Source organism: Balaenoptera physalus (assembly GCF_965194825.1).
Source record: "Balaenoptera physalus genome assembly, chromosome: 13".
Classification (NCBI taxonomy): Eukaryota; Metazoa; Chordata; class Mammalia; order Artiodactyla; family Balaenopteridae; genus Balaenoptera; species Balaenoptera physalus.
Window position 1 is genome coordinate 37,101,238 of NC_138892.1, and position 27,576 is coordinate 37,128,813.

General features: G+C 37.8%; 1 protein-coding gene and 1 long non-coding RNA gene across 9 annotated transcripts in view; both read right to left on the bottom strand.

Annotated features, from left to right (window-relative positions):
- TMTC2 (transmembrane O-mannosyltransferase targeting cadherins 2) overlaps window positions 1–27,576 on the bottom strand; it is an 874,097-nt gene that overhangs the window by 829,781 nt on the left and 16,740 nt on the right. The gene's annotated exons all lie outside the window — the stretch shown is intronic.
- Window positions 7,251–16,078, bottom strand: LOC309640444. The gene is made up of 2 exons (XR_014252225.1): window positions 13,996–16,078; window positions 7,251–13,957 (listed from the first exon to the last, which is right to left on the bottom strand). It is a non-coding gene; the product is annotated as an uncharacterized lncRNA (long non-coding RNA).

A 27,576-nucleotide genomic window follows, 5' to 3' on the forward strand; every position in this document is an offset into this window, starting at 1 on the left:
GTCATTTCAGACCTGACATTTTAAAAAAAACACACGTTAGACTGTTCAGTTGGACATAACATAGGAAGAAATTATTTGGATAAATTAGTGTTATATTTACCGTTATTTAACTTTATCATTACCTCAATGTGATTTTAAGTTTCTCAAAAGGATGGAGATTAAACAATACCATAATTTTACAACTCTAGTCAAAATTTTATTACGGAAAAGACTCACGGCATTAGTCATTCAAAGCTTATCACCATTCAGCACAATTTCTAAATGGATCAATCAATATTACCTCCCCTTGGACGTTTTCTTTTAATGGTCGTAAATTCTAACCAATCTTTAGTTGCTTGCATTTCATATGATTTAAGAATGTCTCAAATCATGGATATATTAGTGTATAAAAGTGGAGCATTTGTTCATCTGTAAGGTAAAAGGGAGATTAATACATCTCCCTACTAGATCTTAAAAGCTGTGTAGCTGGAACGTTCCTTAAAGTTAAAGACTTCATTTCATCTTGGATTAGCTGAAAGCAACCAATATTTTCCTTTTCCAACTGTCTATTCTTAGGTAAAGTCTATTGTTTGGAATACATTCAAAACAGCAAGTGGCAATCTTGGTTTGTACTTCTCAGAAATGTTAAAATGCTAGCTGTAATATAGCAATCATGGGACTAAATATCCATCATGGGAATAATGCCCAGACCATAGAAAATGTTAGCCTTTTCAGACAAGGCCAAGGAAGAAAAGCGCAATGGATTAAAGGTTTGTAATAAAAAAATTATTCTGATATTATGTTGCAGTTGCCCTCATCATTTATATTACTGGAAAGCATGCATAATAGAATGTAACAGCTAAAAACAATGATGATTATAAAGTCACTGAAATCAAAGAGGAATTAAAAAAGTCAAAACTAGCAGACTTTTTATTATATGAACATTCTCATGGTACTTTATTGATACTGGAAGATGTTTAAAGCAACTCCAAGACAAAAGAAATTCTGTTTGTATACATAGGACATGTTTGTCAAAAAATAAGTTAATCACCTTGACAATTGTTGATAATTATTTTAATAAATGAGGAAATGGAAGAATATTGAGAATGTCAGAATGCTAATCTAAAATAATATTTAAATGTAGTCAAAATAATATTTAAAGTTAAGTTTAACTTTGATTAAATTTTCAGTACCATTTATTCACCATTTATGTTCTATCACTCACTTCCGAGGTAACTCAATGGAAAAGAAAAGACTTATACTGAGTGAGCAGGGCCTGGGCTAGGGTTAGGTGAGAAAGGCTTTCGTCTCAGGTGCAAAACTTAAAATTCAGTAATCAAGATAAAGGAATTAATGCAATATTTTTAAAATCAAGTTAATGCAAAAAAAAAATGTTTAAATAAACACAAGATCAATATTGTAACTGAGCAGGACCCTATGGGACCCTCCCAGGACAGACCCCCTCTATGTCCTCTGCCTGTCTCTTTTTGCAGAAAAGCTAGTCGCCCAGGCCTTCCCTGAGTCACAAAAGCCTGGTTCAAGAATTAATGACTGAAAGGATATGAACAGGTAGTAACAAAAGTAGCAGTTGGGCCAGGAGAACTGGTAACAATTTAAATAATAAATCCTCCATATGGCAATCACAGAATCTTTAGTTCCTCCCTGAAGTACATAGATAACAGTATCTGATACACATTCCTGAGTTGTTTTACAGATACTGAAACTCCTACCGAATGGAAGAAGTTAACTACATGATGACCATGAGCATGTAGCCCACAGACCTGCTAGAGCCCTAGAATTGATAATGTTAACCCCTATGACACCACGCTATTACCCCACCATCAGCCAAGCAGAGAACTGTGCATGAGATGATCACACACCCTGTGACACCCTTCCCTCACCTTGCCTTTAAAAATGCTTCCCCAAAACACATCCAGGAGTTCAGGATTTTTGAGCATCAGCTGCCTAGACTCCTTGTTTGGTGCCTTAAAATAAACGCTGCTCTTTCCTTCACCACAACCTGGTGTCAGTAGATTGGCTTTACTGCACATGGGTGAGCAGACCTAAGTTTGGTTCAGTAGCAGTATTACACTGCTGACTTCTCCTTTTGCCTCAGACTGAAATATGGCTCAGCACAAGTGGTTACTGATTCTGCCTTTATTTGGATATTTGGTTCATTATTTTGATTTGGCATTAATTTGATTTTTTAAATATTACATTAGCATATAATTTACCTTATTACTGAGTTTTTGGCACTACCCCTTGCCCCTAAAATTTTGTGCTTGAGGCAAATATCTCCCTCACTTCCTCCTAGTTCCAGCCTGCTGTTTAGGATTCAATAAATAACTGTTGAATGAAGGACAGAATGTGTGAATTAACTTATGTCAATATTTCCTTGCCACCTGCAACAAATCTCAGACTCTTTCCAATATACTCTCTTGATAGCTCCGCTTATAAGCACCCCTCTTTGTCAGGTACTTTATTTATATTACCTCTAATTCTCACAAGAACCCTTCAAGGTAAATATAACTCTTCCCATTTTATGACTGAGGAAAACGAGTCTCTGACAGTGACTTTCTCCTAACACAGGCCCTCAGTAAATATTGGTGGGATAATAATGACAAAGCCAATAAGCAGAGACCTAGACTTTAACCTAAGTACATGTTCCTCTGGCTCAGCAATCATCAACCCCATACAGCCATTCTTAAACCTCTCTCATTGGATTTTGGTGTTCGTCTTCTGTTTCCAGTAACAAGGGTGGTAGGCAGAATATTAAGATGACCCTCACAATCTTTGCCCCCTGGTGTCACTGCCGTGATCATGGCAAAAGGGTGATTATATGGGTGGGACTAATATAATCACATGAGCCCTTCCTTCAGAAGCAATGAGTGTCTCTAGCTGGTGACACAGGATGTCAGAGAGATTTGAAACACAAGAACTAAACACGCCATTGCTGGCTTTGAAGAGCATTGCCCCCAGCTGACAGCCAGCAAGGAAATGGGAACCTCAGACCCACAACCACAAGAAACTGGACTCGGTCAACTACTAGAATGAGCTTGGAAGCAGATCTTCCCCAGAGCCTCCAGATAAAAATCCAGTTGATTCCTATGCTTTACCCTTGTCAGACTGTGAGCAGAGAACACAGCCGAGACTGCTAAGACTTACAGTAATTGTTTATGCAGCAATAGAAAACTTATATATCAACCCCTGCACAACTTCATCATAATATTACAAAGCATGGCAATTAGATAATTGTTCATCTGAGCTCCTTATTATCAAGGCCTAGGGATTAACCCACACACCCTGGTGTGACTTGCCCAAGGCCAGACACGTTAGAGGCACACAGCTGATGTTGAAGAGATGAATGAATTCGCACACTAGTTCTTCAATAAAGATTTAAGGTATTGACAGTAATGATGAAAAAGAAGCAACTTATGTCTAACATGGGCCCTCAATCAGTATTCGTGGGCTAAACTTTGCCATTCTATATACTGTGTTATGTAATTGAAGGAACACACATTTCAAAGACCAGTTCCACAACTATGCAAACTTGGGATACTTACTTGGATATAATCTCACCTTCATTTTTTAATCTGTAAAGAACTACACAAGGTTAGATATAGAAGGACTTTTACACTGTATCTCCCACAAAGAAGATAGACAAAATATCCTTAATGTCACCACGTTCCTTATTTCTCTTCACTCCAATTGCCCTGCCTTCCAGCTTCATCACTGCCATCAGGGTGACACCCAAAATCATAATCTCTGAAAAAACTTCCCTCAAAACTACTTCTACCTTCCCCTTGTGCACTGCTGGTGAGAGTAAACATTGGTGCAGCCACTATAAAAATAGAACTACCATATGATCCAGCAATTCCACTTCTGGGTATTCACCTGAAAAACACAAAAACACTAATTCAAAAAGATATATTCACCCCTATATTCATCACAGCATTATTTACAATAGCCAAGATATGGAAACAACCTAAGTTTCCATCTATAGACGAATGAATAAAGAAGATGTTTTATACACATACACACACACACACACACACACACACACACACATATAATGGAATATTAGCCATAAAAAAGAATGAAATCGTGCCATTTTTGACAACATGGATGGACCTAGAGGGTATTATCCTAAGTGAAATAAGTCAGAGAAAGACAAATACCATATGATCTCACTTATATGTAGAACCTAAAAAACCCAAACAAACAGACAAAACAAAAAGACTCATAGATACAGAGAGCAAACTGGTGGTTGCCAGAGGGGAGAGGAGGGAGTGGGAGGCAAGATAGGTGAAGGGGATTAACAGGTACAAACATCCAGTAATAAAATACATAAGTCATGGGGATGTAAGATACAACATAAGGAATATTGTCAATAATATTGTAATAACTTTGTATGGTGACAGAGGGTTACCGGACTTATTGTGGTGATCATTTTGTATTTAAATGTTGAATAACTATACTGTACACCTGAAACTAACACAATATTGTATGTTTACTTCAATTAAGAAAAAGAAAAACTTCTATTTTCTAAGAGAAGTGTGTTCAAAGGCATGTCATTTACAAGAAGAAAAAAGTAAGAAGTAAACCTAATCACTTAGACTGACTGTCCATAAGCAGTTCTTGGAAAGGTAAAGCCACACACACACAAAAAGAAAAACTCAAATCACTGAATTAGCTGCTTAATGTTGACTTCCATCCATAACCCTAAATTCTACACAAAGGAGGGAGCTGGCATGAACACTGTGTATGTATTCATCTTTTAATCCCAAATACTTATCGTGATACCTAGTAACATAGTAGGTACTCAATACATGTTTTTTTAAATGTGTGTAATCTCATTTATTTTTATACAATTTTTAAAGGTTACACTATATTTACAGTTATTATAAAATACTGGCTATGTTCCCCGTGTTGTACAATACATCCTTGTAGTCTATCTTACACTCGATAGTTTGTACCTCCCACTCCCCTACCCCATTATGAACCCTCCCCCGTCTCCCCACTGGTAGCCACTAGTTTGTTCTCTGTATCTGTGAGTCTGATTCTTTCTTGTTATGTTGTTTAGATTCCACATATAAGTGATATCATACCGTATCTGTCTTTCTCTGTCTGACTTATTTCACTTAGCATAATGCTCTCCAAGTCGATTCATGTTGCTGCAGATGGCAAGATTTCATTCTTTTTTATGGCTGTGTAGTATTCCATTGTGTGTGTGTGTGTGTGTGTGTGTGTGTGTGTGTGTGTGTGTGTGTGTGTGTATCTACATATAGATATATATACCACATCTTCTTTATCCATCCGTTGATGCACATTTAGGTTGCTTCCATAGCTTAGCAATTGTAAATAATGCTGCTGTGAACATTAGGGTGCATGTATCTTTTCAAATTAGTGTTTTTGTTTTTGTTTTTGTTTTCGGATATAGACCCAGAAGTGAAATTGCTGTCAATACATGTTTATTGAACTCAAATAGCACTAAAATCTGTGATGATTTTTGGTATCCTTAAACATATATGCTACCGTCACCTTACAGCAATGAATTCACTATTTATAATTCAGCAGGCTTAAAATAAATATTTTCCAATATTCACTCTTTCTTAACTGCATTTCTATTATTCAACTTGCTTTCTTAACTGCATTTATGTAAACATAATGAATAGGGAAAGTGCTTCACCAGTGGAAAGTACTGTGAAGCAACTAAACAGATGCTAAGAAAAATTAAAATCAAAAAATTCTGGGGGCTTCCCTGGTAGCACGATGGTTGGGAGTCTGCCTGCCAATGCAGGGGACATGGGTTTGAGCCCTGGTCCGGGAAGATCCCACACGCCGTGGAGCAGCTGGGCCCTGTGCGTCGCAACTGCTGAGCCTGCGCTCTGGAGCCCGCGCACCTGGAGCCCGCGCACCTGGAGCCCGTGCTCTGCAGCCGGAGAGGCCACCGCAATGGGAGGCCCGGGCGCAGCAGCGGAGAGTGGCCCCCGCTCGCTGCGGCTGGGGGGACCCCGCGTGCAGCGACGGGGACCCAACGCAGCCAAAAATAAAATAAATAAAATAAATAAATTTTTTTTAAAAAAGGAAAAAAGAAAATACATTGTTCCCATTCACATTCCCACCAACAGTGTGATCAAAGCTCCTTAATATAAGGGACCATTACTATAAATTCTATCTTAAAAGTGATTTTCAAAAAAAAAAAAATGTTTTTAAGATTTTTTTAATATATTAGTCAAAGCCTTTAATTGCTATAATTATGTAAATACAGCCTACTATCATGATTCTGGTATTAGTATCCATGCTTTGAAATTCCCTTACAAGGTCCTCTTAGGGCAATTAACCTTTTTTGGATGGCACCCAAGAGGAATCTATGTTTTAGCATATCCTAAGCTCTAGCTAACAGTGTTTTAGGTAGGTGCTGGAATATTCTGAATTAGAACTATAAAATTACTTAATTGTGTGACCTACAAAAATACAGATAAACTGTGCTTCCACACAGCTGAAAACCTAAATTAGTGCTCGTCTATCTGTGAATAACTACCACGTTCAATTGTTCACTGAGACTTTAAGCTCAAGAGAACCAAAATGCAAAGAGGTTATAGCTGCCCTTCAATAAAACAGTAGCCAGAATAAAATTTTTTTTAAAGCCCCAATGAGACATTTAGTCTGACAAAAATCTGTATAAAAATCGATAGTAAAGCATGATAGAGATTTTTAAACTTCCAGAACCAGTATTACACAGCCAGAGTCAACTTGAAATTTCCTTTGGTAAAGAAGGCTGAATAATTCTTCAAATACATAAAAAACAAATCCTGAAATTTAACACCAGCAAAACATTTTAACAATTCTTAGCTTCCAAAAATACCAGCCACAATCGCTACCAAATAAATTTCCATTGCTCTCCCACCCCAACATTTCTAAGCATTACCTCCCAGTTGACATGAAAATAAGAGGGGAAGGGGGCAAGGCAATGAACAAGGAAGAAAAAGAGAAAGCCCTCATGACTTACAAATTAAACTTCCTATTAATCAGGAATTGGCTCTATGTTGTTTTTGCATATATTAGCATGATCCAAGAACTAAAGCTGAGCCATTTAGTCATTTATTACACATACTATTCCTCATAAAATAGAACCTTGCCAGCTAAACACTTAACTTGGTTTACTAGTTCCTGAATACACAGCAGTCTAAATGCAGTACACATGCATAACTAAACTGTATAGCTAAGATATTACTTTCGCCAAATCCCACATTTGTTCTTTTTCTTGACTTGGCCAAAAATAAAGCCTATTATTTATAGTTCAAGCCTGAAAGTTTCAACAAGTTGATAAGTAAACAAATTAATACATATACCAAGTATTTAAATAGAGGCTTCTGATGCCTACAGTTTTAAGAACACACAGCTATAAATTTTTAGCCCCAAATCCCCACTGTTCTAAAATTTGTATATGACCTACTAAATACTTCTCACAAATTATATCCTGACAGCATGTTATTTCTCCTTACTGAAAATATTACTGTACTCACTAACATATAATTTTCTTTCTTAAAAAGATGAGGAAAAACCCTGAACTCCTACATGCCAAGCCTTACCACCACACGGCCAGACACTCTGGAGCCCCACATTGGCAACCTACAAAGTCACATTCGCTCAGTTCAGCGATAAGCCTGTTAGGTTGCCTGACACAATCTTCTGTGCTACACATTACACAGCAAATTTAAGTGGTGACAACTATCAAGTACTGTGCTTTGCAAACTCTGAAACAATGCACATTTGTAAAGGTAGCAGCCAATATTCAATAGATTTTTTTTTTCATTTGTTGAATATATAAACACTGATAACTCTGGCACTTGATTCTAAATTCGCCAACTGTAATTACAAACACATGTGCGCATTACATAGCTACGGATGCATTTAAAATAATTACCTTATTGAAGATGTCTGCTTCTCCACAAGCTACTAGAAATAGCTGCAGAGCTACTCTGAATGCAATAGCTTTCCATGTGCAAACACATTAATCAGAACAACTTATATACTTGGAAAGGCAATATAGATATCTGTATAACACACTTCTTCATTTTTTTACCTCCCTAGAAAATTTTATTCCACTGTTTCCAAGCAGATCTCACTTTGCAAGTGTGCCCATTCGAATTCTACAGGATAGGGTGGCTACAATAATGTAAAGGGCACTGAGGTATGGTCACAGCTTCCTTTTCAGGATGTCTCCCGTAAATTTTTCTCATCCCGTTGTCTCTGATTCTGAGATTACTTAACCAGTTCACTCTTAAACTAATGGCTTCACTGAAGAATATTTATGTGATATATATAAAACCATACAATTAACAGGCTAAGATTGTTAATCTCTGTAGTGGACATGAGTTGAAGAGAACGGGCAATAGTCAAGAGCATTTACTGGAGACCCGAAAATCTGTCACTGCTGAAACAATGTTGTTTAAGTGGACAGAGCTGTGGGCTGGGTACCCCCCACCACTTCTTTCCTAGGGCACATAACTGAGAAGCGGTCCTGGGGCCACCCTCTTATTTTTCCAACACAGATAATCATCCAGGAGAAGAACTCGAAGAGATGAAAGTAGCTGGTTGGGGGAAACCCAACTCTGGAGTGGATGAGGCAGGGTCTGTTTTTCATTAAAAGTCTTACAGTATCTTTGACTTTTCAAATTAGAAGGATTACTTTAATAAAAACAAACTTGTTATAAAAATTAAGAAAGTTAAATAATCTCAAAACCAGTTTTAAGTAATAATGTTCCTACTGCTTAACAGGCTCCAGGGTACACAAAATAGGAAACTGAGCAGGAACACCATCTCTATTACCAAAGTTCTCACAACCAGCGGGCCAGCACAGAAGCAGGCACTCCAGTTAGCTACGTGATAATGGTGGCCGCGAGGGGGCAAGAGGGCCTGGTATTTCCAGTTATTCTGATATGTGTGTTCCAAATGCTGGAGACTTCCTGGTACCACCAGGAATCAAAAGAAATCGAAGACCACATCCTTAGTTGTGGCTCTGCCACTGTGTGAGGTATTCTACATTCCTGATTTAGGCTCTCAAAACTCGACCTCGAGTGTTAAAAGGAGACGCCAAAATAACAAACATAAAAGTGTTTAACAGCTATAACTTGTATGGCAATTTAATATTCTGTTCTGCCACTTTGTTTTTTCTCTCCCTCTCTCCCTTTCTCTCTTTTTACTTTTCTTTTCTTTTTTTTAACTTGTTGGACTATCCTGTCACTGGTGTGCTTTCAAGTGGAGCTGTGTTATGGAGTGATCTTTTCCCCCACCCCTCAGATTTCTGGGTAAAGTCTTGAATTAAAACTAGATTTTTTTTTAAGTTGTGTATCCCCTGTGTTGAGAATGAGACAGTCATTTCTGGAGAAGATTCATTCATACCAATAAAAGAGAATCAAATTGGAAAATTCAAAGGCCCAACAAACAGAATGCAAATGGCTCTGAATAAGTAGTGTAGTTTAATCTCAGTACAAGAGATAAATCAATACATATATAAAAAGGATTAGAAGAAAATATAACAGAGGGTTAAGAATGATGATAGGCTTGAGGTGGTAGAATTACAGTTTAACTCCTCTTTTTTTGTTTGTTTTTTATAATGAGCATTATGACTGGGGAAAAATAAAATAAATGTTACAAGTGTTTTTTTTTAAATTGTTTTAAGAAAGCCAACATAAAAGATCAGAATTAGAGGGCAAACAAAGAAAACATCAGACTTTCCTTATTTAACAGGTCACTCAACTGTGTATCAGTCAAGAAAAGGGACTTTCCTAAGGATACAGAGCAATTCAAAGGTTGTATGGTATAATTGGTTAAAAGTAGACTATCTGAGCCCAAATCCTGCCTTTGCAACTTTCTAGCTATGTGACCTTGGGCAAATTACATTACATCTGGTGGCCTCAGTTTCTTTATCTGTAAAATACAGGTAACAACAGAACCTTCCCGCCAGGGTCATTAGGAAGTCTAGGTAAAGTGCCTGGGCCAATACCTGGCACATGTGAAAAATTCAAACAATGTTTTTTTGCTAGGAAAAAGAATCACACTGTCATTACCCTCTCATTATCATCATCTGGGAGGTAGGTTTCACACATACTATTCAGTCATCTATGGCTTTCCCTGTGTTTTTAATCTCAATCTGTGTGCACTATAAACAACTGGGGACCACCTCCAGTCAAGGGCAAAGAGACCCAGAACTATTTTTCTTGACAAATCTTGTGAACTACTCATCGAAAAAATGAAATCCATAAATCATAATTTCAGTTTTCTAAAGCAACCTGATCAAAGGAAAATTAATGTTCAGAACAAATAAATTCACACTTAATGAAAACACCTCCAGCTATTAGGAAGCTGACAGAAAATACAAAAGTCTAGAAAAGTGACTGGTAAAAAGAAAACTTACTTTGAATACACAGATTAGCAAGATCTTTTGAAAAAATAATTCCCCCTAACTCCATTTCTAAATCTGGATGTATTCCAAAAAATATTTTCTACTGATGGTTTTTTAAAAAAGACATTTTATTAACATTTATTTTTAAAAAGAAAAAGGCTTCTTGCTCTAAATCTCGTTTATAATCTCCCTTCCTGCTCTCCTACACTAGAAGAGAACATTCTGAAATTTTGGATAATTAATAGGAAGAGCTCTCAAAAATTCAAGGCGATTAGCTTGTAATGACCTTTGCCTTTCCTGATTCCCTATGGTTCACAGGTATCATCTCCTCAACAACAAGAGCAGAGAGATGTTTACTGCACAAGCATAATACCATCAAAGGTCATGAAGTCACTCAATATTTTTCCTAGGGAAGTATAAATGGATACTGCTATCTACAAGAAACAAAATATAAGACAATAACGTCACTCAATAATAGCCGTATGTTCTCAGAGAGTCATAACAGTTCTACCTCTAAAAGATTTATGATGGAATATAAGCCTGACAACTGATTATCAGTCTCTTTCCAAGTCTCCATCCAACAATTTTATTTCCTTCAAGTCTAACAAGTAACATAATTGTTATGTCCTTCCTATTTAAGACTGCCAGATGAGAGGCTCTGACTAAATAGCCAATCTCCCTTCACTCCTCATTAAGGTAATGATAGACTCTTAATGCACACCATGGCACTTTCATATGACTCCAAAATTAATAAATGATTGTTTCTGAATTTCCAGTCTAGCTTGCATGTCTCAATGCTCAAAACTGAGCTACATCAGAAGGAAACTGGACAAGATTTTCCTTCCCCAGGGCAATTAACCTTGATTATCACTAATTCTCCTAACAAATTATAAGAATAATTGATTCTTATAACAAATCCAGAAGTTCTTTGTGTCTTCATTTTCCTGATGAGGAAATCAGACCACAGAGAAATTAACTGAAATATCTCGGGCTGTAAGTAACAAAGGCTGGCACTCAAATGGTTACTTGGCAAGAAAGCCTATACTCTGCCTTTCAGTGCACTGAGCAGGCTAGGTGTGTTTTCAAAAGTCCTAGGATGCTTTGTAATGTACTCCAGCCTGTGCTTTGGTTTGGTAAGGCACAAAAGGCCATATTAGATCCTATCTCCCAGAAGGCCTTGCACAACCACAGCTAATAGGGAGCAGAAAACTGCAGTGGGAGTTCCTACATTGAAACAAATGGAAACCGCCATGCCACAAGCTTTCCCCTCACAAGCAGGATCCCGCTTCTGAGTAAGTTAACTGTACCAGTTAACTCTCAGCTTCAAACCCACTCTTGCACCAAATTATAAGACTTGAGGTGTCATAATTGCTATAGTTATATATTTCTCTTCAATTCTATGGATATAAATCCTAATTCACTCATGCAGCCTGTATTTAATGAGTGCCTACGATGTATCAGGCTCTGTGGTAGGTGCTATGAAGATGCAATGAACGAACACCTGCCATGAAAAACCTACAGTCTTATAGATGAGCTAGATGGAACATGTTAAATTCAAAGGATTATAACAAGAGGCAGAAAGTGAGGGATGCTTGTCAAAATGTGCTTTGTTTCTTAGGATGGATTTTATTGACACTTGATAAAGTCAGGGTGAAAGAACTAGACTAGACTTTTTTAATGCCACTGAAGTTAATTTTTCTTGAAACTATATTCCACAGCTTAGTAAATCACATCCTCTCGAGGTGGCAACATTATATGAGGTTTCACATTAGTATTTAAATCATTCTTTCACAAACAATTTTAGGGGAAAAGAAAAACATGTAAGAAGTAGTATGTTTCCATGTGAGAATACTACTTAAATCCAAGTCCTTTGATTTTTCTTTCTTAAGTCAAATGCTGATGCATAATTCATTAGGAGAGTCTTTATAATGGCAGGAGTTGGGAGAGCTGGTGACCAATTTGCAAAATATACAAAGGAAAAAACCTTGTAGTTCTTCCAGCAGCAATCCAGCAGAAGTGAAAACAGCCACAGAATGTGTGAGAAAAAGCACTGATGATGTCAGAGGACCCAGATTCTAATCCTTGCTGTAACCAGAAGACAGATTTGGGTAGGTCAGAAGACAGATTTGGGTAGGTCAGAAGACAGATTTGGGTAGGTCATTACCATCTTGAGACCTCAATTTCTTCATCTCCAAAGTGAGGATAAAACTGCTTGGCCTAAATGTAAAATAGATAGCTATCAGGAAGCAGCCGCATAGCACAGGGAGATCAGCTCGGTGCTTTGTGACCACCTAGAGGGGTGGGATAGGGAGGGTGGGAGGGAGATGCAAGAGGGAGGCGATATGGGGATACAGGTATAGCTGATTCATTTTGTTTTAAAGCAGAAACTAGCACACCATTGTAAAGCAATTATACTCCAATAAAGATGTTTAAAAAAAAAAAAAACTGCTTGGCCTATTTACACCACACATTTCTCATGAGGAGTCAAACACTGTAGAGGATGGGAAAGCACTTTGAAAAAAATATTACATCCTACATAAATGGTCACACATATCATCACAGAAATCTCAGAAATTTAGTCAGAGCAAGGCAATGACTTTTCAATAAATCTTTAAATAGCTTGCATATTTTAATCTCTATTTCTGTCACTCTCACCAAAATTAACTTGGATTTTTTTTTCCAAGGAGTTTGCTAAAATCAATCAATTGTCCTCTTCACAATTTTTAGAAATTACCTCATAGTCAACTGTTGGATGCATAGTCTTTTTCAGACAATGGGTTCATTGCGTAATTGTAGACATAGTTTCTATTCAGTAGGAAACTATAATAAAGAAGTCATTTCTCAGTTCTTTAAATGTTAATACTCAAAGTACCAAAAGAGAATTTGTGGAATTCAGAAAATAAAAAACAGAAAATAAAAAACATAATTGAAGCTATTATGAAGACTGAAGTAAGCAGAAATCTTTTTTTTTTTTTTTTTTAACTTTCTCTGCTCCTTAGTCAAAATGCCCATGTTTTCTGGTCCAGATGAAAACTAAACAAGCATGAGTTTCTTCTCTCACTGGGTGGCATACACTAGTGAACCCACCCAGCACTGCCACTCACAGAAAGCATGGGAAACAAGGAAGTAAAATGCTCTCCTGAAGAGTAACTTTTACTCACCAGAAACTGGAGGGGAGAGGAGGGATTTTAACTATTTTGCTGGAAGGTACACAGATTAAACCCAATGACTTGTGTGTCCTTTCAAATTAACTCCATTTAGAAAACCTCTCATTAAATGTAATCTAATTTAAATGCATATGGGAACCACTTATATTTAACTCCTCTCTTGATGAGCAATTAGTTTTATTCTTGCTTTCCTTTCCTGATCTACTTACAGCTAAAATACAGCAGAGATAAGAAACATTTATTAAATTATCTTTTGCTGAGCTTTCTAGATCCAAACAAATCCTTCTCCCCCTCCAATCCTCACCTCAGTCATTAGGAGGTGGACAAGACAAGACAAAAATTAGGTTTTTGCTCTCTTCACAAGTCATAAGCAAATGATAAGGAGACATATAAAAAGATGCTCAACAGCACTAGTCATCAAGAAAATGTAAGTCAAACCCACAACAAGATAATCATTTCACATTCACGACAATGACAAGAATGACAAAGACAGATAATAACAAGTACTGATGAGGTGTGGAGAAAATGGAACACTCACAGACTGCTAGTGGGAATGTAAAATAGTGCAGCCACTTAGGAAAATAGTCTGGCAGTTCCTTAACTGGTTAAACATAGAGTTATCACATTAACAGCAACTCCACTCCTAAGAATATACCCAAAAGAACTGAAAATAGGTACTCAAACAAAAACTTATAAAGGAATGTTCATAGCAGCACTATTCACGATCACCAAAAGGTGGAAACAATCCAAATGTCCATCAATTGATGCATGGCTAAACAAATTTGGTGTATCCATACAATGGAATCCACAGTGAAATATTAGTTGGCCATAAAAAAGGAATGAAGTACTGGTGTATGCTACAACATGTTAAACCTTGAAAACATTTTGCTAAGTGAAAGAAGTCAGCCACAAAAGATTACATATTATATAATTCCATTTATATGACTAGTCTAGAACTGGCAAATCTATATAAAAAGATTAATGGTTGCATAGGACAGGGGGATGAGGGCATAGCGGGTGATAGCTAAAAGATATGGAGTTTCCTTTTGAAGTGATTAAAATGTTCTAATCATTGTGGTGACAGTTGCACAGATCTGTGAATATATTAAAAACCCTCTTCTGGGTATATACCCAAGGAAAATAAAATCAGGATCTCAAAGAGATATCTGCACTCCCATGTTCACTGTAGCATTATTCACAGTAACCAAGATACGGAAACAACCCAAATGCCCTTCAACAGATGAATGGATAGAGAAAAATATATGTATCTGTATAAAATGAAATATTATTCAGCCATGAGAAAGAAGGAAACCCTGCCTTTTGTGACAGCATGGATGGACCTTGAGAATATATGCTAAGTGAAATAAGCTAGAGAGAGAAAGACAAATACTGTATGATCTTGCTTTTATGTGGAATCCAAAAAAAAGAAAAAAATCCAACCACAGACACAGAAAGTAGATTAGTGGTTACCAGGGGCTGCGGTAGTGGGGAGAATGGGGGTTTATTGGTCAAAGGGTACAAAGTTGCAGTTACATAGAACAAAGAAGTGTAGATATCAAATGTACAGGCATGATGACTATACTTAATACTGTATTGAACACTGGAAAACCGTTGAGAGTAGATTTCAAGTGCACTCATCACACACAAAAATGGTAATATGTGAGGAGATATGTTAGTGGGCTTGACTATAGTAATCATTTCACTATGTATGTATGTATCAAGTCATCATATTATACACCTAAAATATATACAATTTTTATTAAAAATACAGAAATGGGAAAAACACTGACTTGTACAATTTAAATGGGTGAATTGTATGATATGTGAATTAAATTTCAATAAAGCTATTGCCAAAAAAAAAAAAAAAACAAGAAAAAAGAGCAGAAAGTATGCAATTTTAGAGATCAGGTAAACTAATCACTGTAATTCAAAATTCAAATCACTTTAATTGTAGAAATTTCATTATAAAAATCTTTTGAACAAACAACAAAAATAATAATAAAAACTACCATTTATCTAGCATGTACCATTTACTGGGAACCTTACACACTTCATCTCAAACTTTCTTAACATTCAGATGTTTTTATTTCCATGATGCAGTTAAATGAGAATCTAAGAGGAAGCATACGTTGCTGTGGTCACACAGTTAGAAAACCAATGGCACCAGAACACGTACCCAGCGTTACCTGACACCAAAGCTGTGCTCTTTCTCCTACATTATGACATCATAATTAAAAGAGACAGAGTCATGTTTTCTCTATCAGGCCCAAAGAAAATTACTACATGAGTAATTTAGGTATAAAGAAGGGAAAAAGCATTCACCCAGTGTTAATTGTATCTGTATTACATGATATTTTCATTCATTCTTTAAATATATTTCCTGAGAGTCTACTATCTGCAAAATAGAGATGGTTGTAAAACCTTTTTAAATGAATATTTTATTCATTTGCAGTCTTTGTTTATTTATCTTGTTAATGTATCTTATGATTCAGGCTTATTTCAAATATAATCATCAAAAAGCCACAGAAATGTAGTAAATTCCATATCACTCCAAATGTAGTAAGCACTCAATATTCGGAATATATATGCCAAAATAGAAAAGTGATGCTTCCTATTTGTAATCAATAGGATTAAACTCTCCAGAATCCAGAAGGGGTATGAATGTGGTATTTGCAGGTCTAAATCCTAAGTCTGTATGCTTATTTGGATCCACAACTTCGAACTGGATCTTAATAAACTTGCCTCAAACTTCCTATTTCCATTTTCCTATGAAAGGTTAAATCTCTATAAACATAAAGGAAAACATATCAAAAATCATGGTAGGGACTTCCCTCATGGTGCAGTGGTTAAGAATCTGCCTGCCAATCTACAGATTCAATGCAATCCCTATCAAACTACCACTGGCATTTTTCACAGAACTAGAACAAAATATTTCACAATTTGTATGGAAACACAAAAGACCCCAAATAGCCAAAGCAATCTTGAGAACGAAAAATGGAGCTGGAGGAGTCAGGCTCCCTGACTTCAGACTATACTACAAAGCTACAGTAATCAAGACAGTATGGTACTGGCACAAAAACAGAAATATAGATCAACGGAACAGGATAGAAAGCCCAGAGATAAACCCACACACATATGGCCACCTTATCTTTGATAAAGGAGGCAAGAACATACAGTGGAGAAAAGACAGCCTCTTCAATAAGTGGTGCTGGGAAAACTGGACAGGTACATGTAAAAGTATGAAATTAGAACACTGCCTAACACCATACACAAAAATAAACTCAAAATGGATTAAAGACCTAAATGTAAGGCCAGACATATCAAACTCTTAGAGGAAAACATAGGCAGAACACTCTATGACATAAATCACAGCAAGATCCTTTTTGACCCACATCCTAGGGAAACGGAAATAAAAACAAAAATAAACAAATGGGACCTAATGAAACTTAAAAGCTTTTGCACAGCAAAGGAAACCATAAACAAGACGAAAGGACAACCCTTCAAATGGGAGAAAATATTTGCAAATGAAGCAACTGACAAAGGATTAATCTCCAAAATTTACAAGCAGCTCATGCAGCTCAATAATAAAAAAACAAACAACCCAATCCAAAGATGGGCAGAAGACCTAAATAGACATTTCTCCAAAGAAGATATACAGATTGCCAACAAACACATGAAAGAATGCTCAACATCATTAATCATTAAAGAACTGCAAATCAAAACTACAATGAGATATCATCTCACACTGGTCAGAATGGTCATCATCAAAAAATCTACAAACAATAAATGCTGGAGAGGGTGTGGAGAAAAGGGAACCCTCTTGCACTGTTGGTGGGATTGTAAATTGATACAGCCACTATGGAGAACAGTATGGAGGTTCCTTAAAAAACCAAAAATAGAACTACCATACGACCCAGCAATCCCACTACTGGGCATATACCTTGAGAAAACCATAATTCAAAAAGAATCATGTACCAAAATGTTCATTGCAGCTCTATCTACAATAGCCACGACATGGAAGCAACCTAAGTGTCCATCAACAGATGAATGGATAAAGAAGATGTGGCACATATATACAATGGAATATTACTCAGCCATAAAAAGAAATGAAATTGAGTTATTTGTAGTGAGGTGGATGGACCTAGAGCCTGTCATACAGAGTCAAGTAAGTCAGAAAGAGAAAAACAAATACCGTATGCTAACACATATATATGGAATCTAAGAAAAAAAAAAGAGGTCATGAAGAACCTAGGGGTAAGATGGGAATAAAGACACAGACCTACTAGAGAATGGACTTGAGGATATGGGGAGGGGGATGGGTAAGCTGTGACAAAGTGAGAGAGTGGCATGGACAAATATACACTACCAAACGTAAAATAGATAGCTAGTGGGAAGCAGCCACATAGCACAGGGAGATCAGCTGGGTGGTTTGTGACCACCTAGAGGGGTGGGATAGGGAGGGTGGGAGGGAGGGAGACGCAAGAGGGAAGAGATATGGGAACATATGTATATGTATAACTGATTCACTTTGTTATAAAGCAGAAACTAACACACCATTGTAAAGCAATTATACTCCAATAAAGATGTTAAAAAAAAAAAAAAAAAGAATCCGCCTGCCAATGCAGGGGGCACAGGTTCAATCCCTGGTCCAGGAAGATCCCACATGCCACGGAGCAACTAAGCCATATGCACCACAACTGCTGAGCCCGCATGCTGCAACTACTGAAGCCCACGCGCCTAGAGCCGGTGCTCCACAACAAGAGAAGCCACCGCAATGAGAAACCCACTCACTGCAACGAAGAGTAGCCCCCGCTCGCCACAACTAGAGAAAGCCCACGCGCAGCAACAAAGACTGAACGCAGCCAAAAAAAAAAAAAAAAGAATCACAGTAAATAGGTGGATCTCTTTAGAAGTACTCACTAAACCACATGAAACTGCTGATCTTTGACCATTCTTGACAGACAAAATGGCACTACCATATGGTTCATACTACACTTAAGAATTACACATTTTCTGAGTTCAGGCTTTATATTCAAACTGTTGGCCAATTCTTGACCTTCACTGTGTACCAAGAGGTCCAGCACCAGCGTCCAGGGGACCAGGATTCTAATCCAACACGGTCACTTAGCAGACTTGTGACCATAAGTAAATTATGCCCTGAGCCTCCAGAGTTCCCCGTTCTGAAACCTGGGAATTAAAACATCGGCCTGGATTTACAGTTTTATTGTTGGGATATACTAGGAAAGCTCAGATTTCATAGATTTAAAGCACTGCCACATGTAGGGAATATTAGTTTCTATCTTGCTTTGCTTTGTAACTTCCACAATACTCTGCAACATGAAAGAGTAGAGGAGCTTTTTTGGTTTTTAACTGGATCAGATGAAGTTTGAAATCTAACTCCACAACAGCTCATTTTGTGTCCTTGGGTATGCTGCCTAACAGTGTTCCTTAAACTGTCTCATCTATAAAACTGGTAATGAGGGGACAGCCACTCTTTTGCTCCTGATAATTGGTTCCATGCAGAAATATGAGCCCATGGTTGTCAAATTCTTTTTAATTTTTTTTTAAATTAAGAGAGGTGTAAATATGCACCGGGGAGTAAAGTGTCCTAATTTTTAGATGTTGGCTACCTACCGTTTTTTTGTTTTGTTCTGTTTTCCTTTGCTTTTTATTTTTTTGTAACACAATTCAGAATAACCAAAAAACTAGGCTGCCAATTTACAACTTCAGAAATGTACAAAATGCCTGATATATTGTCAGTGCTAAACAATGTACTGAATGAATGCCCTCTAGATAATTAAAAGAGGTCCCTTGAAGATTTCAAGGTGTTTTGTGTTGTTCATTTCCTGCTTCGGATTTTCCAATTGTTTCTAATTTTTTAAAGAGCCCATTTTTATTTGCTCAATTTAGGTGCCTAAAATAAGTCTTTTAAAGTACACAATATAAAATTACCCTTCACCTATTACTCTTAGGAGTAAAATCAGCAGATAATAAATTTGCCTTGGGAGCAGGTTCACAAGGTGGTGAAGAATTTTATCACTGAATTGCTTTAAGGTCCTCAACTTCCAGGCATACCAGGGTAGGGGTGATAAATTCCTCATGGATACAAACACCCCAGCATTCTAAATCACCCTCTCATCTTCCACCCTTACATTTGTGATGCTTTAAATATGAATATGTTAATTTCTCAACAGATTGTGTAAAGAACAATGATTGTATATGAGAAGCAGAAAAGGCTCATGGGCATTTCAATAACTAAGTCGTGGTCTTACATATAAACCTCCTCATTTTCTACATAATGAATGATGCAACACAGGGTACTGTGGTGCACAGCCTTAAAGACCACTCCACTTGATTCAATGATAAATCCAGGCACCTGACATATGTCTGTCCCCACAGTTAACTGGCACTCGCAGAAACAATTTACCAAATATTCCAAAGCATCCAAATATGAATGCACCATTAAAACTTGACAAGCGTCCACTAATTCTGATAGTAGCACCATTATCATTTTTAATTCTACCACCAGCAATTTGTGCCATTCTCTGATGGCGCAAATAAGAATAGATGATTAGAAAGTAAAAGCTTGTTCCTTAGAACACAATATTTACATTTTGTGTAATAAAATATAATGAAAAGTTGACATTTTGCCCAAAGATGTACCAGATTTGCCAAAGGTTTACCAGAAAAGTCTATCGCATTCAAAACTGGATTCATTTGACCAACAACAACAACAAAAAAAAGAAAAATGATTTACACACAGAGTTTTCCAAAAGAAATAAAGCAAAAGAACCAAAACACCTATTACCCCTCTTCTATTCAATTTTACATAATATTGGATAATTTAATTTTCACTATTTCATAATGACAAAAATAGAACTATATGATACTAATGTGATCGGATTTGGGGGGGGTGGGGAGGGGGAGAGGAGGAAGTAATTGCTTTTGTTGTCATTATCTTTTAGAGGTATCTTCACTAATACAGTCACGAGGCACCCTTTGCATTGATGGTAACAAAATGTGTCCTACTCATGTTCAAGTCCCATGAGCCAAGAAACAAACCAAGACCAATAAACAGAGAAGCAATCCTGTAAAGATCCTTCCTGGTTTCTGTAAGGGAAGACTCAGAGTCCCACTGACTCATTTTTAATATTTAATTTTAGAATGCCAGTTATGAGAATATTTTAAGTATCTTTTTCTTTTTCTGTTTTTTTGTTTTTTTTTAATTCCTAGTCCTTAACACAGATCCTGAATATAGAAGGAAGGGAGCGAGTAAAGGCGAATCTGGGGGAGGCAGAAGCCAGCTTAGCCATCTTGCACATTATCCCAAAGGAGACCAGAAACAGCAAGTTACAAGAGGCAACAGGAAAATGCTTCACAGATCCTAAACAAGCAAATAGCTGAAAGACTGGCATTAAAAAAAAAAGAAGACAAAAACATCTTTTTTTTTTTTTTTTAAAGTCCAGGCACAATTTTCAGGGCGCCGTTTCTGAAGCACTCTGACGTGCCTTGGTACCTCTTAGAGCGCTTTGCTCTTACAGTCCAGTGAAAACAACAGCTAAAATAAAATATTTATAATGATCCCAACTCCAAGCACTTTTTTTTAACAACTTTATTGTTTTACTTTATATCATAATATTCACCTATTTCAAGTGTACAATTCAATGATTTTTATTAAACTTACTGCGTGGGGCAGCCATCACGATAAATCAGTTTTAGAATATTTTCACAATCTTATTAAGATCCCTGATGTTTATTTGCATTAATCCCGTTCCCACTCCCAAGAAGCCACTAATCTACTTTCTCTTTTCTATAGACATTTGCCTTTTCTGGGCATTTCACATGAATGGAATCACACAATATTCTATCACTTTCTAAATATGTAAAATCACTTAACTTTGCTATGCCTCATTTTCCTCACAATGATCGTACCTATATCTCACAGAGCTATTATAAGGAATAAATGAGATAATCCATGTAAAGTGCTTAGAACCCTGGCTGGCACATGTCAAAGGCACAATACACTAACTTAAAGTAGTTAATACCCTACTATGGTTTGCTGTCTACTACAGATTCTATGTCAGCAGGGCCTCAAATTCAACATGTCCAAAAATGAACTCTCCCTTCAAAACTGCTTTCCTCCTAAGTCTCTTCACACAGAGAACACTCTGAGTATCCAGACAGTTATCAGAAACTTCCACAAATTCTTTCATTCTTTCCTACCCATTCTCACATCCAGTCAGCAAGTTCTAGAGTCCTCTTTCCTCCCTTGAATTTGCCTCTTTATCTTCATTCCCTGAGCTTTAGTCACAGTTCTCAATTTTTTTTTCCTGATTTAGTGCAAAAGCTTCCTACCTGTTCTCTCTACCTTCAGGGGTGTTTTCCTCCAATCCATCCTGCTTCTGTCAGAGGATTCTCTCTTAATATGCAAGTTTGATCATCTCTCTCTCTCCTTCAAGGGCCCCCCTAGCTTTCAGTTGAGCTCCTTAACGTGATACCCAGGGCCCATCACAAACTGATTTCTACCTGCTTCTGTATTTCCATCCCTGGCCAGTCTCCCAAATATGCCCTTGGTACTGGTCGTTCTGAACAACCTGCAGTTTTCTCAACGTGTGAGCCAGTCTTAGGGCTTTAGGCAAGCTAGTCAGTTCACAGCACCCTCGAGACGGCCATTTGCCTTTCCCAAAGCTCAGCTCAAGTATCACTTTGTTAATCAGATTCCCGGTCATGAATCACCAAGCATGATTTGGAGGTACCTTCTCTGTCCAGAGTTGAATGAGGTAATACTCAAAAAGAAGCTCTCACAGTGCCATCAACTCAGTGAAGTGGCTCTTCTTGAGCCCAAGTTCAGCATCACTTGACTTTGGTGAAGGGTAGGGGTGGGGAAAGTATGAGGAGGGAGGGAGGTGTGTGGGAAAGGGAGGAGAAGTAGAGAGAGGAAATGGGGAGAGGAAAGAGAAATAGGGTATGAAAGGACAGGAAGGGAGGAGGGAAAATGGAAGATGATAAAGGTAAAGCATGCTCCCTGAGGACAAAGGATGTTGGAGGAGAAAGAGGAAGAAGGGGTAAGACCCACATCTCTGAGGGGAGGCTTTTCTTCTGGGCATGAGCCTTTAGTAACAATGTGAACCCTTTCTGTTCCCCCTTCCTGTGATGATAACCATACCATTTTTCTTTCTATTTTTCTGATTCTGAAACACTACCACTCACAGTGATTCTAGCCCTAAAGTGGAGGAAAAATTTACACGCTTCCATCTGCTGGAGACAACATTTCATTTCCTTTCTAAAGCATTCTCCACATTAACTGTCAATCAACCAAGAGTTACTTTTCAGGTTCTCCATCTGTTTTCATTTTTTTCATTTCTTTCATCAGAATCCACGGAAAACTAGACTTATTTCAATACGCCATAAATATCAAGGATATTTGGTGAAAGAATCAGTGTTAAAAGAGGTATTAGAGGTTATCCAAATCAGCAGTTTCCAGTACTTTCTCCACAGGCCCCTTTAAGTATATCCACCTACACTCAACCCAAGGCCTGGCTTTCAAATAGTTTCTACACCTAACTTTGTCTTTTCACAATTCAGCTTTCAATTTTAGTAACCAAAAATCAAAGCTAACAATCAGATTTTCTGACAAACATAAGCTACTCAGTGCTAAGACCCCTGAATTTATATAATTATTGATCAAAACCCAAGACAAAACAAAATCTCAACATTTTGTTAGCCTATATGATCCCATATTGGATAACTACAAGCTTAGGGGTTTTAATGGAAGTTGATGGTGGATTCTGATTGTGAATTTCCATGTCCCTTCCCAGGCTTCAAGCTACTGACTCCAGCCAAACTCTTCGAAGGTTAGAGAGGTGAACGCCCAAGAAATCTTAGAGCTCTCAATACTGCTGATGATCCTTCTTTTCTGCACTGTTTCTTCACAGGACCTTAATAAGTGTCTTCTTATCCTGTTCTCATCTTGGAATGCACAAAGAGAATTTAAGGAGTCCATGAACTTGGATGGAAAAAAAAGTACATCTTAGCTTTCACTAGTCATAAAGAAACTTAGCAATGCCTTTAATTCTGAATAAAGGCAACTAACCATGGCAGTGATTTCATCACCAGTAGGAATCACAGATGCTTTTCTATCACAGTACAATTCTTGCAAATTTCTCAAAAAATCATTTACCCTCATCACCACTTCGATATTATGGCAGTTAATGGATCTACCACCTGGTTTCGTTATTAAATAGATTAATAAAGAAGGATATATTTCACTATACAATAACTTGGTATTTTAGTATTTTGATAAATATATTTCAATTTGGGGGCTTCCATATGTTTTGTTTTATGCAAGTAATACAATTTTTTAGGAAGAAGTCCATAGGTTTCAACAGATGGACAAAGGGATCCACGACACAAATAAAAGCTGCTTTGAAAGCAAAATTCACTCAAATGCATCTCTGTGTACCCTGCAATAACAAGATGGGGTAATAAAAAGTAAGTACTTCTTTGAGTGCAATCTAACACAGTTAGTGGGGAAAAACAGGATTCAATTTCAGATCTCCCGAACTCTCGTGTATTCCGATGCTTTCATAGAGGGGGTCAGGAGCCTGAGCTTCAGAGACAGACATGTGTGGTTTCAAATCTGATTCATCATTTAATGGCCAATGACCTCAGGCAAGTTACTTACCCTCACAGAGCCTGTGTCCATGTTTATAATAACTGCCTTATTGGATTGAGAGGATGAACTGCAATGAAATATGTAAAGAACTCACTATGATATTCTGCACATAATTTAATTATTAAGAAGATATAATAGGGACTTCTCTGGTGGTGCAGCAGTTAAGAATCCGCCTGCCAATGCAGGGGACATGGGTTCAATCCTGGTCCATGAAGATCCCACATGCCGCGGAGCAATTAAGCCCATGTGCCACAACTACTGAGCCTGCGCTCTAGAGCCTGCGAGCCACAACTACTGAACCCGCCTGCCACAACTACTGAAGCCCGCGCACGTAGAGCCCGTGCTCCACAACAAGAGAAGCCACTGCAATGAGAAGACTGCACAACACAAGGAAGAGTAGCCCCCGCTCACCGCAACTAGAGAAAGCCCATGTGCAGCAATGAAAACCCAACACAGCCAAAAATTTAAAAAAATTTAAAAAAAATATATATAATAATCTACTTCATGCCTAAATATCTTTATGGAGTTTTTCAAAATATTATTTATATCCCACAAAGCTTTACCATTCTCTAAAACTTTACTGCCAGTATGATGCCACTCTCCACATAACCCTCAAAATCAGAGCCTACTTTCTTCTCAAAAGAACTCATGGCCCCAGAAGATCTGAAGCTAACAGCTAGAGCACCATGGCCCTGACCCTAGTTTCCATCTTCAGACTACTAATAAGTCCATCTTTGAACCCCACATGAAGTCACACTACTTCCTCCTGCCTACTCCCTCCTGATCATCACCCTGGGCAGCTTGATGTTTTTCATCTACCATTATCCGTGCCGAAGACACATGCAAAACTCTGCAGTAACAGTTTTGAAGTTTCCGTCATTCTAACAACCTGACATTTCCTCCATGAATCCATATGATTCCCCATTTGCATGCCATTCCACTAACAGAGCACCTGACGGATTAGACAGAAAATTAAAGTGTATGAAGCTGAATTGGATTTCATGCTCATAACAAGCCTATGAGATCAGGAATTACTGTCTTCTTCATAAATGAGCAAGCCCAGGTTCAGACAAGTCACTGACTTGCCCCCTTTAACACTGCCAGAGAGTAAAAAATTGAAGAATAAACTCAAGGACTCCCCCTAGTCAATGATCCATCATACTTGATTTTTCTTCCCTTTATTAAGAGAAATATTTAGCCCATTTTCTCAATTTCTTATTCCCCTGGAGAATTAAATATACAACTTCAAAATATTTCTCTTTTTAATGCATTATTCAGGTATTATGTTCATAATGATCGTGATTCGTTCAGATCCTGAGTTAAGTACACAATAGGCGAGCTGGAAATGACTTGAGATGGAAATACTGGACTGCCTAGAAAAGAAAGAAGCATGCTGGCAAAAGCAAGAATCCAAGCAAAAGAAGAAAGAACCCAAGCTACGACAGCCGGATCAAAAGAGGAACAACTAAAAGGGAGACTGTAGTGTACTTTGAACTTTGTGGAAGAAAACAGGGTACCCATGCTGGAAGCCACATTCTCCTTGATGTAGCTCAAAATGATCAATGTGATTAGAGCAGAGCCAATAAGATGTCTAGATTCAGACATGAACCCCTGCCAGCGGGGAACTGTGTCTCAATTGATCACACAGCACCAAGCCAAACCCTTAAATCTGAAATGTGAGTTGGGAGGGTAACTTCAATATAAACACTGATTTTACGGATATGATTTCAACAGTACACATTTTCCTATTACTCCCATAAAGTATTTCACTGATATATAAATACCTCCAAGCTTTACATAATGTAAGTGCTTGGACACGTTCACATATCACCATATCTTTGGCTCAGAGCAGCATTAGCAATTCACCACTTGCATATTGAAAAAACTACAGAATTACAACAGACCTAGAATGGCTGCCAACAAATTTACTGCCTCTGTGCTATTTGTAAATTGATTGTTTCTTCTTTGGCTTATGGCAAGTAGAGAATTGCGTATAAACGCATATATATTACATATCTACTCATAAAATTTAACATTAGGATTGAACTTTCCCCAAACTCAGAATATTGTGATACCCTTTAAACAAGGGTATCACAAGTAATACAATATATTAAACAAGTATTACAATATATGTTTGATTTAATGTGTCTCTTCTAGCTTAATGTTTTTTAATTGATTTCACTAGCTCCAGGTCAAAACCTTTCTACCTAAACGTCTGCTTTCACAGAAACTGTTTATTACCTGGCTTATGAATTAAGAATTTTTAATAGGCCCTTATTGAAAATCAAATGAACAGGTTATTTGGTGTTGTTTTTAAGCAGAACATGTGGCTACTGGCTAAAATGTATTCTACTTACTTATCAGGCCTCCCAAGTTCATATCACATGCAAACATAATTAGTTATTCTTCAACTTAACTATTGAAAATAATACCAAAGGCAGCATTTTCCACTCAGTAAGGATTAATCTGTCTATTATTTTAAATTTGCAAACCAACCTTCGAAGTACAAATTTTGAAAAGCCAGGTACGACTGCTTTGTAAATCTTACACTTCTAGCCTCACAAGTTAACAAGACTCCTGAAAAGTTTAAGAATCAGATATAATCCTGCGGTAGGCAATCCTGGTCCTGACACCGATTTTTCTACCTGAAGACAACCACGTCCAAACCGCAACCATTTGACAAGTGGAGACTCTAAAAGAACGTGTAAAATGGCAATCCAGTTCAAAGCAGAAACATACGGCCTTTTTCCTTGCCAATAAGAAAAAAACCAGCGCATTACTGAACACATTTTATCAAGGGTGCCTCTTGGGGAGCCCAGAGAATGAAAAAGCATCAAGACGAGGCTGTCAACAACCAAGCAGTGACGCAGTCACTTTGTAGGTGTCAAAACCTCAATCACAGAAAATCAGGACCAGTGGGCCGACCCCATGAAAACTAGATACCAGAAGAATACCAAACAGCTGCTTAGGGCTGAGCTAAAGCCAGGCCCAGACCCCGATCCGGTGGGGGAGGTCAGGCAAAACACTTGGAGAACAGGTTGAAGCAAAGCCTGAAACAATGTAACAAAGCAGCAGACAGCTGGGCAACAACTGCTGGGAAACGCAGGCTTGCGGCTCCAGAGGCAGGGGAGCCAGGTTCACAAATAGCTCCGGCAGCGTTCCCTAGGCGGCCGCTCTGAGATGAAAGCAGTGGGCGCTTCCTCGAGGCCCAACGGGACTGCCAGGCTGCATGGCAGGGGCTGGGGCACCAGCTCACAAAGACATATTGTTGCCTGAAAACCCACTGCTCACGAACGAACACACTCAGGATCCAGGGACCAGTTAGGACAAAACCCATAAACGAC